Below are 10,221 nucleotides of genomic sequence, written 5' to 3' on the forward strand. Positions count from 1 at the left end.
ATTTGTTTTAGAGAACTTTATTTTTTTAGATTGGGAATTCTTAACCTGTTGTTTGTGAACAGATTTCAGAGGGTCTGTGAACTTATATGGGGAAAAAATATTTTTTATCACTAACCACTAACTGAAATTTGGCATTTTCCTCAATGATGACTGTAGGAAACAAAACATTATTCTGCTTCACCAGACTGCTCAAAAGGTTCATGACATAGAAAAGGTTAAAGATTCCTATTTTGGATGGCATATTCATTTGGGGGGGAAAAGCTATCCTGTAGCAACTTGGGAAACAGCCCAGCTGAGACAAGGATATATAAATTCAGAGCCCTTTGTCAGAGCTTGGGAATCAAATATTTAGGATAGTCTTGGGTCTCTAAGTGATTCCATTTTTACAAAATAGAGGAATGTATATAGTGAAGGCAGATGTTGAAAGCTTTTGTAGGTGCTTGTTTTTATGGAAGGAAAAGAGAAAAATAAAAGGCCTCCTACTTTTATTCACATCTAAGTAGAATGAAAAATGGCTCAATGACCAGATTGACCAATTTCCTGTTAGATGTCACTCTCCAAAGGGGGGGGGGGGAATAAAGTGTATGACTCAGTTCATTTGAAACACTTTATATAGGTATGCACCCAGCATTTTAGTCCCTTCTATGTAGTTGTGCCTGTTTAGTTTTTCATTCTATGAATGAGCACCATCATCTGCTGAGCCAGCAGGAGGCAGCATTATATTTGTTTTATATGTGATTTATTTGTTGAAAAGCTTCGAGGGCATTTAGCCAGCCAAGTACTGGTCCCTTGTCATCAGCTGCACCTCTTCCATACAGCTTTCCATCACTTTCTATCAACGTGAAGGGCTCACTGTCCCAGCCATCCTTCAAGGCTGCTGGTTGTGCATCTAGATGTCCAAAGACACACACAGTTTTCTTTTGGGGATCTGAGCCCAGTTTGCCAAGTAAAACAGGAGGAAGAAGTATTTCAGAGCCACCAGGGAGCTTTTGTTTCTCATTGTCTATCAGCTCAGTTGTGCCACCTAGTTGTTTTATAGCTGCAACTTCCATCATTTGTTGGATGTCCTTTCTTTTCTCTGGCCATGCAGAAACACTCTAGATTGCTACCCATTCTGCAGGCTTCTTTATGTATTGTTCCTGGTGTTTAACAATATGATTAAATGGGTCAGTAAGGACAGGCATTTTCTGACTCAGTGAATGATTTTGGAAACTCTGAGAAGAAAAGATTGTGTTTAGTGCTTGAAATCTCTCAGTGCCGCCGCCAGGCTTCTGTTGTCATTTCTTATTATATAATAACGCTCCATCATATTCATACATCATAATTTTCTAGTCATTCATTCACTAATCAATGAGCACCCACTTTGTTTCCAATTCTTTGCTACAGTATAGGATGTTTGTATTAATATTTTGACACATATTGGACCTTTGCTTCTGTCCTTGAATTCCTTGGGATGTATTCCCAGTAGTGGCTTCACTAGGTCAAAGATTATTGATAGTTGAGTCACTTTTATTGTATAATTACAGATTGGTATCCACAGCAGTTGGGTCACTTCACAACTCGAATATAAGTATATATCAGGGTGCCTATCTGTGCACAGTCCCTCCAGTATTGACTAGTTTTTGTCATCATTGCCCATTTACATGGTATGAGACAAAACTTCTAATTTGTTTTAATTTTCTCTTATTTTTAGTGATTTGGAGCAAATTCTCATATGGTTTTTAATACTTTGTAATTCTTCTTTTTTGAAATCTGTTCAAATCCCTGGACCACTTATCTATTGGCTTTTGGTATTAACTATTTTGTCAATTCCTTATATATTTTGATTATCAGAATTTTATCAGTGATATTTGATTCAATTATTTTCCCCACTCTATCACTATACTTCTAATTCTGTTTTCATTGCTTTTATTTGTGTAAGAAACCCTAAATTTTTTTGTAGTCAAAATTGTCTAATTTATCTTTTATAATCTTTATTCCAACCTTAATTAAGAATTCTCCCTATAGTCATAGTTGCAAAAAGTATCTGATCTCATTCTCTTCAAATTTTTAAAAATGTAGCCTTTTATATCCAGGTCATATATTCATTTTGAGTTTATTGTGGTATATACTATTTTAAATGATATTTTAATTATTTAGGTTCATTTATTCTCTCTCCCTCCCATTTCCCTCCCTCCCACTGAAGAGTGTTTTTTTAAACTTCATAACAAATATGCATAATCTAGCAAAACAAATTCCCACACAGTCATGTCCAAAAATGCACGTCTCATTCTACATTTAAGTCCATCTTTTCTCTGGCAGGAGTTTGGTAGTATGCTTTGTCTTTAGTCCTCTAGGATGGTGATTTATCATTGCATTGGTCAGAGTTCCAAAGTCTTTCAAAGTTAATTTTCTTTAACTGTGGAAAAAAATTTTACAGCAAGTTTCTCAGATAAAAGGCTCATTTCTCAACTATATAGAGAAGTGGGTCAAATTTATAAAAATAAGAGCCATTCCCCAACTGATAAATGGTCAAAAGATATGAACAGGCAGCTTTTAGAAGAAGTAATCAAAGCTATCTATAGGCATATGAAAAAATGCTCTAAATTACTTATTGATTAAAGAAATGCAAATTAAAACAACTCTGAGTTACCACCCCACACTTATCAGATTGACCAATATGACAGTAAAGGAAAACGACAATTGTTGGAAAGGAAAATTGAGACACCAAGGTACTGTTGGTGAAGTTATGAACTGATTCTACCATTTTGTAGAGCAATTTGGAACTAAGCCCAAAGGGCTATAAAGCCATGCATACCCTTTGACCCAGCAATACCACTAACTAGGTCTGTATCCAAGAGATAAAAAACAAAAACAAAAAGGAAAAGGCCCTATATGTACAAAAATATTTATAGCAGCTCTTTTAGTGGTGGCAAAGAATTGGAAATTGAGAGGATGCCTATCAATTGGAGAATGGCTGAACAAGTCTTGGTATATGATTGTGATGGAATACCATTACACTATAAGAAATGACAAGCAGGGTACTTTCAGGAAAACCTGGAAAGACTTACACGAACCAATGCAAAGTGAAATGATCAGAACCAGGAAAACTTGTACACAGTAACAGCAATATTGTACAATGATAAACTATGAATGACTTAGCTATTCTCAGCAATACAATGTTCTGAGATAATTCCAAAGGACTTATGATGGAAATACTATTCATCTCCAGAGAAAGAACTGATGGAGTCTGAATGCAGATTGAAACAACCTTTTTTTTTTTTTAACTTTCTTTATTTTTTACTCTGTTTTCTTTCACAACATGACTAATATGGAAATATGTTTTGCATGACTACACATATATAACCTATATCAAATCACCTGCCTTCTTAATGAGGGTGGAAAGGAGGGAGGGAGAGAATCTGGAACTCAAAAAAATTTTTTTAAAAGAATGTTAATATATAACCTATATCAGATTGTGTGCTGTCTTGAGGAGGGTAGGGAGGGAGAAAAATTTGGAACTCAAAATTTTACAAAAATGAATGTTGAAAACTATCTTTACATGTAATTGGAAGAAATAAAATACTATTAAGGATAAAAAAGAAAGAATATTAAAAATGTTTTTACATGTAATTGGGAAAAAAATAAAATATTAGATAATAAGCATTAAAAAGGGAGCAGAAAAATAGGGAAAGAAAGGAATGAGGGGAAGAAAAAGTACCCAAACCAGGACACAGTGGAAAAATCTGGAGTGTCAGGAGCATGGCTTGCCTGGGCACTTCCTCAAAATGGAGGTTCTGAGAAGATCTCACCAATGGGAGGAGGGCACTACAGGGGAAGAGCAATCTTCCAGGATGAGAAAGCAGCTAGGTCATGGTGGAGAAGCCTAGAATGTCAGGAGTGGAGCTAAGAGAGTTGATAAGGCTTATCTCTCTGAACCTCAGTTTCCTCATCAATAAAATGGGGATATTAAAACTTGGGGGGAAAAGATGTTTTTCCTTATAATATTGTTGTCATTGTATAAATTGCTCTCTTAGGGGCAGCTAGGTGGTGCAATGGATAGAGCACCGGCCTTGAAGTCAGGAGGACCTGAGTTCAAATCTGGCCTCAGACCAAACACTTGACACTTACTAGCTATGTGACCCTGGGCAAGTCACTTTACCCCAATTGCCTTTAAAAAAAATTGCTCTCTTAGTTCTTAATACATCACTCTGTACCAGTTCATAGATTCTCCCAGTTTCCTCTGAAATAATCCTTTTCATCATTTCTTATGGAGCAGTAATATTCCACTATATTAATATGCCATAATTTGTTTAGCTATTCCCTAATAGGTGTGCCTCAGTTTGTAGTTCTTTTCCACCACAAAAAGATCTACCATAAATATTTTTTATAAATATGAGGTCCTTTCCCTCTTTCTTTTATCTCTTTAGTAGTGGTAGACCTAGTCGTAGTATTGCTAGGTCAAAGGGCATGCAAAGTTGAATGACTTTTTAGCCAGAGTTCCAAATTGGCTTTCCAGAATGGCTGAACCAATTCACAGCCCCACCTACAATTCATTGGTGTGCCTATTTTCCCACAGCCTCTCCTAAATTTGCCATTTTCCTCTTTAGTCATCTTTACCAAACTGATAGGCATAAAGTGGAACCTGAGAGTTGCTTTAGTTTGTATTTTTCTAACAATAGTAATTTGGAACACTTTTTTATGTAATTATTGATAGCTTGGGTTTCTTCTTTTTGAAAATTGCTTGGTAATATATTTTGACCATTTATCTATTGGGGAATGACTCAAGTCTCATGACTTTGAATCAATTACTTATACATCTTGGATATGAGATCTTTATCAGGAAAACTTACTACACAGTTTCTTCTTAATTTTAACTATCTTAGTTTTCCTTATGCAAAAACTATTAAATTTATAATCAGAATTGTCCATTTGATCTTCTGAGATCCTCTCAATCCCTTGTTTTGTCCTAAACTCTTTCCCCATCCATAGATCTGAAAGGTAATTTCATCCTTATTTCTTTAATTTGCTTGTGATATTACTTTTTATGTATATCATGCAGCCATTTAGGGTTAATCTTGGTATATGATATGAGGTGTTGAGCTATACCTGATTTCTGTCAGACTGCGTTCCAATTTTCCCAGCTTTTGTCAAATAGTCCTTAACCCAGTAACTGAGGTCTCTAGGTTTACTGACCACTATGCTATTGTTTTATGTACGCTATATGTACATACTATGTCATGTATTCTATGCCACTATGTCTGTAATATTTCACTGATCGACCTCTCTCTTTCTTAACCATTAACAAATCACTTTAATGATTACTGCTTTATAGTATAGTTTAAGATCTGGTAGTGCTAGGCCTCCTTTTCAACTTATTTTCCTTTTTTCTCTTGAGAGTCTTGATTTCTTATTCTTCTATATGAATTTCTTTATTTTTATTTTAGCTCTATAAAATAATCCTTCGGTAGTTTGGTAGTTTGAATAAATAAGATAATTTAGGTAACATTGTCATTTTTATTATATTGGCTCAGCTCACTCATGATCGGTTAATATTTCTCCAATTATTTAGGTCTGTCTTTCTGCAAAGAGTGTTTTTGTAGCTGAATTCATATAATTCCTAGGTGTGTCTTGATAGACTTCCATATATTTTATACATTCTGTAGTTATTTTGAATGGAATTTTTTTTCTAACTTTTCCTGCTGGGTTTTGTTAATAATACATAGAAATTCTGATTTATGGGGATTTCTTTTCTATCTTGAAACTTTGCTGAATTTATTAATTGACATATTCATAATATTTGAGTATTAAGAGGCTGGTCTAAACTTAATTTCTACTAAATTACTTCGCAGTTTTTGTCAAAAAAAAGGTAATCTATGTTCTTGGTTTCATGAAACAGTAGACTACTGTTATTAATTGCCTGTTTCTTGCTTAGCTAGTCTATTCCATTGATCTACTCTTCTGTTTTTCAAACAGGACCAAATATTTTTGATGATTACTGCTTTGTAATAGATTTGGAGATATGGCAATACTATGCCCTTTACTTTTGTACCTTTTCTCATTATTTTATTTGTAATTCTATGTTGTGTTATTCCAAATTAATTGTAACATTTTTTTTTAGTTCTAGAAAGTAATGCAATTGATATAACATTAATTTAAGGAGTATTGTCATTATGTTGGCATGGCCCCACCATGAGTAGTGAATATCTCTTTAATTCTTTATTTCTGTAATTAGTGTTTTCTAGTTATATTTATAGAAATCATTCACATGTTTTAGTAAGTTACCTGCTAGATAGTTTATACACTGTATAGTTATTACAAATGTAATATCTCTTATTTTCATTTGTTCCTGGTTTTTATTAGTACTGTATAGAAATACTGATGATTTTTTGTGATTATTTTTATCTTACTAAAGCTATTCGTCTTCTCAATTAGTTTCTTCACTGCTTCTCTAGAGTCTTCTAAGTACACTATCATATGACCTACAAATTGGGATGATCTAGCCTCGGACACTTAATAGATATGTGATCCTGGGCAAGTCACTTGACCTCTGTTTGTTTCAGCTTCTTCAACTGTAAAATAATGTCAATAACAGCATTTATCATGCAGGGTTCTTATGAGGATCAAATGATATACTTGTGAAACACTTAGCACAGTGCCTGGCATATAGTAGGCACTTTATAAAGGCTCATTCCCTCCCTCCATTTTTCCAATATTTACATTAATTTTTTTTAATTTTTCTTTTTTCTTTTTAGGCAATTGGGGTTAAGTGACTTGCCCAGGATCACATGGCTAGTAAGTGTTAAGTGTTTGGTCTGAGGCCGGATTTGAACTCAGGTCCTCCTGACTTCAAGGCCGGTGCTCTATCCACTGCACCACCTAGCTGCCCCCATTTACATTAATTTTGCTCATTTGTTGTACTGCTATAATTCGCGTTTTGAGAACTATGTCAAATAATAATGGAGTGGAGAGGCATCTTTGCTCTTCAATTAATAAGCACTTATGAAGTGGAGAACAAGTGACAGGCACTAAGATAGGCACTGAGCATACAAAGTATTCTGTGCCCTCAAGGTCATTTACATTCTATCAGAGGAAACAACGTGTATGCATCTATATATATATATATACACACACACACACACATATATATATTTGTGTATGTATGTATGTATTTGCATATGTATGTATATGCCCCAACCCTAGATAAAGATATAGATATTTGGGGTTGGAGCATTAGTGGCTATAAAGGCCTCATGCTGGAGGTAGCGCTTGAGCTTTGAAGGAAGGTAGAGATTCTTCCATTCAGTCAATCAATAAGCTTTTCTTAAGCACCTACTATGTTTCAGGCACTATGTTATGCATTGGGAATTCAAAAACTAAAGCAAAATAGTCACAACCCTCAAGAAGTTTTCGTTCAATCAGGGGAAGCAACATATGTACACATACACATATATGTGTATATATCCAAAATAGCCCCAGATAGTTCTGAGATGAGGACACCAGCAGATTATAGGTAGAGATAAGAAATTAATGCATTACATTAACCCTATTTGTACTGGAAAATTTCTAGTGTTTCCCCTTTACTAACAATACTAGCTCGTGCTTTTAAATAGATATTCTTTTTTTTTTCTTCAAGGCAATTGGGGTTAAATGACTTGCCCAGGGTCACACAGCTAGTAAGTGTCAAGTGTTTCATCTGAGGTTGGATTTGAACTCAGGTCCTCCTCACTTCAGGGCTGGTACTCTATCCACTGCACCACCTAGCCGCCCCTTAAATATATATTTTAAAAGAGCCTTCCATGTCTTTGCTCTTTAGCGACTTACAGCGTAAATGCGTGCTGTATTTGGCAAGGTTTTTCCTGCATCTATTAAAATAATCATGTGGTCATCTTTATTGTTTACATGAAAAATCCTGGTAGTTTTTCCCCTAATGTTGAACTATCCCTGGTATGATTCCAACTTGGTCATGATAAATTATTTTCTGGATAGATTGTAATAGTCCCCATGTAAGAATTTTATTTGAAATTTTTACATCAATATTCATTAGTGAGTTTGGTGTATTATTCTTTCATCCTACTTTGTTTCTCTTTAGTTTAGGTATCGGGATCATATTAAGCTCAGAAAAGGTTAGTAGAATGCCTTATGTGACTTAAGAGTAATTTTTGTAGTATAGTTATTAAATGGTCTTTTAGTGTCTGTTTGAATTCCTCAGGTCTTCTAATATCCCCACTCCCCATACTCATATACTTTGGTTTGCTCAATTTTTTTCTGAGATTAGATTAAGATCTTTATTTTGTTTTGTAAGTTTGTTTATAAATGTCCTTCTAGTACTCAATTTTTCTGGCATTCAGTTGCATATAGTAGTTTCTTATCATTCTTTTGACTTCCTCTCCATTGTGAATTTACCTTATTCTTTTTAAAATTTTTGCTAATTTGGTTTTCTAATTTCTTTTTCTTGATCAGATTAGCCAATGGCTTATCAATTTTGATAGTCTTTTCAAACAACCAACAAGCATTTATTCAGCATTTACTACGTGCTAGGCACTATGCTAAGCATTAGGATACAAAGAAAAAGCAAAACTAGCCCTCACCTTCAAGGAGCAGTCTAATGGGTTAGACAACATCTATTAAACAAGTACACAGAAGATACCTACAGAGTAGAGAGGAGATAACCTTAGAAGGGAAGGCAGTAGCTACTAAAGGGACCAGGATCCTATAGAAAGTGGGATTTTAGCTGAGTTTTGAAGGAAGACAGGACAAAGGAGTTTAGAAAAATCAGAGTATTACAGGCATAGGGGGACAGCCAGTACAAAGGCACAGGGAGCTGAAATGGAGTGTCTTGTGTTGGGAAATTCAAGTAGACCAATGTCAGAGGACTATAAAGTGTCTGAAAGAGAATAAAGTGTAACAAAAACTGGAAAAGTAGGAAGAGGCCAGCTTGAGAATAGCTTTAAATGCTTTTTATTTTTTTTAAAAGCAGATTTTAGGGGCAGCTAGGTGGCACAGTGGATAGAGCACCAGCCCTGAAGTCAGGAGGACCTGAGTTCAAATCCGGCCTCAGACCAAACATTTCACACTTACTAGCTGTGTGACCCTGGGCAAGTCACTTAACCCCAATTGCCCCCCCAAAAAAATCAGTTTAAAAAGATTTTATAGTTGATCCTTAAGGTAATAAGAGAACCACGGGAGCTTACTGAGTAGTGGGGTGACATGATCAGATATGTACTTTAAGATTGCTGTCAGCTAAGTGGGGGATGGATTGGAGTATGGAAAGACTTGAGTCAGGGAGATCTGAAAGCTTTTGCAGAAGTTCAGATATAAGATGATGAGGGCCTGTACCAGAGTGGTGGGCAGTATTGGAGAAGAGATGTTTACAAAGACCAATTCCATAGCCCTTGGTAACAGATTGCACATGGCGTGGGGGGAGGTAAGAGAAAGTGAGTAGAGGATGATGCCTAAGTTGTGAGTCTGGGTTACCTGGAGGATGGTGATGCCCTCCACAATTACAGGGAAGTTTGGAAAGGGAGGGGGGAGATAATGAATTCCATTTTAGGCATATTGAGTTTAAGATGTTTGATGATCATTCAGTTTAAGATGTTTAAAAAGCAACTGGAGGTGAGAGGTTAAGGCTGGATAAATAGATTTGAGAGTCATCAGCAGAGTGATGATAACTGAATTGCTCAGAACTAATGAGATCACCTGCTAGACAGCGTACAGTGGCTCTCAAAATGTGGCCCGGCTGTCCGTGGGGGTTCCGCTAGGTCAAAACTATTTTCATAATAGTACATACTAGTATTCTAAGATGGTTCCACGTCTAATATTGGAAACATCAATAAATATTTCCAAACAAACATACAAATAAAACTCTTTAGGAGGATCTTCAATAATATTTAAGAGTGTAATGAGGTCCTGGGACCAAAAAGTGTGAGAACCCCTGACGTAGAGGGAGAAGTGAGGCGGGGAAAGTTCCTGTGGGAGCTCAGGCTAGCCAGTCCTGACTCGGAAAAGGCTCTCCGTCACTTCCGTCACTTCCTTCACTTCTTTTGAGGGCACAGGTGGGTGCTGAGGCGGCGGCCTCCACACCCAGTAAGCCTCAAAGCCATTCCGGTGGGCCCTGTAGTGACACCCAATTTCGGTGCCCCCCCCCCAGCAACCGCCATTCCGGTGGACCCCCCCGCCCAGCGACCGCCATTCCGGTGGACCCCCCGCCCAGCGACCGCCATTCCGGTGAGCCCCCCGCCC

At 36.4% G+C, this 10,221-nt stretch overlaps 1 pseudogene; it reads left to right on the forward strand.

The window, feature by feature from the left end:
* Positions 1–9,391: 9,391 nt before the first annotated feature.
* LOC114024775 overlaps positions 9,392–10,221 on the forward strand; it is a 2,476-nt pseudogene continuing 1,646 nt past the window's right edge.

The sequence above is a fragment of the Vombatus ursinus genome, unplaced genomic scaffold, assembly GCF_900497805.2.
Source record: "Vombatus ursinus unplaced genomic scaffold, bare-nosed wombat genome assembly UNPS02004573.1, whole genome shotgun sequence".
Taxonomy (NCBI): Eukaryota; Metazoa; Chordata; class Mammalia; order Diprotodontia; family Vombatidae; genus Vombatus; species Vombatus ursinus.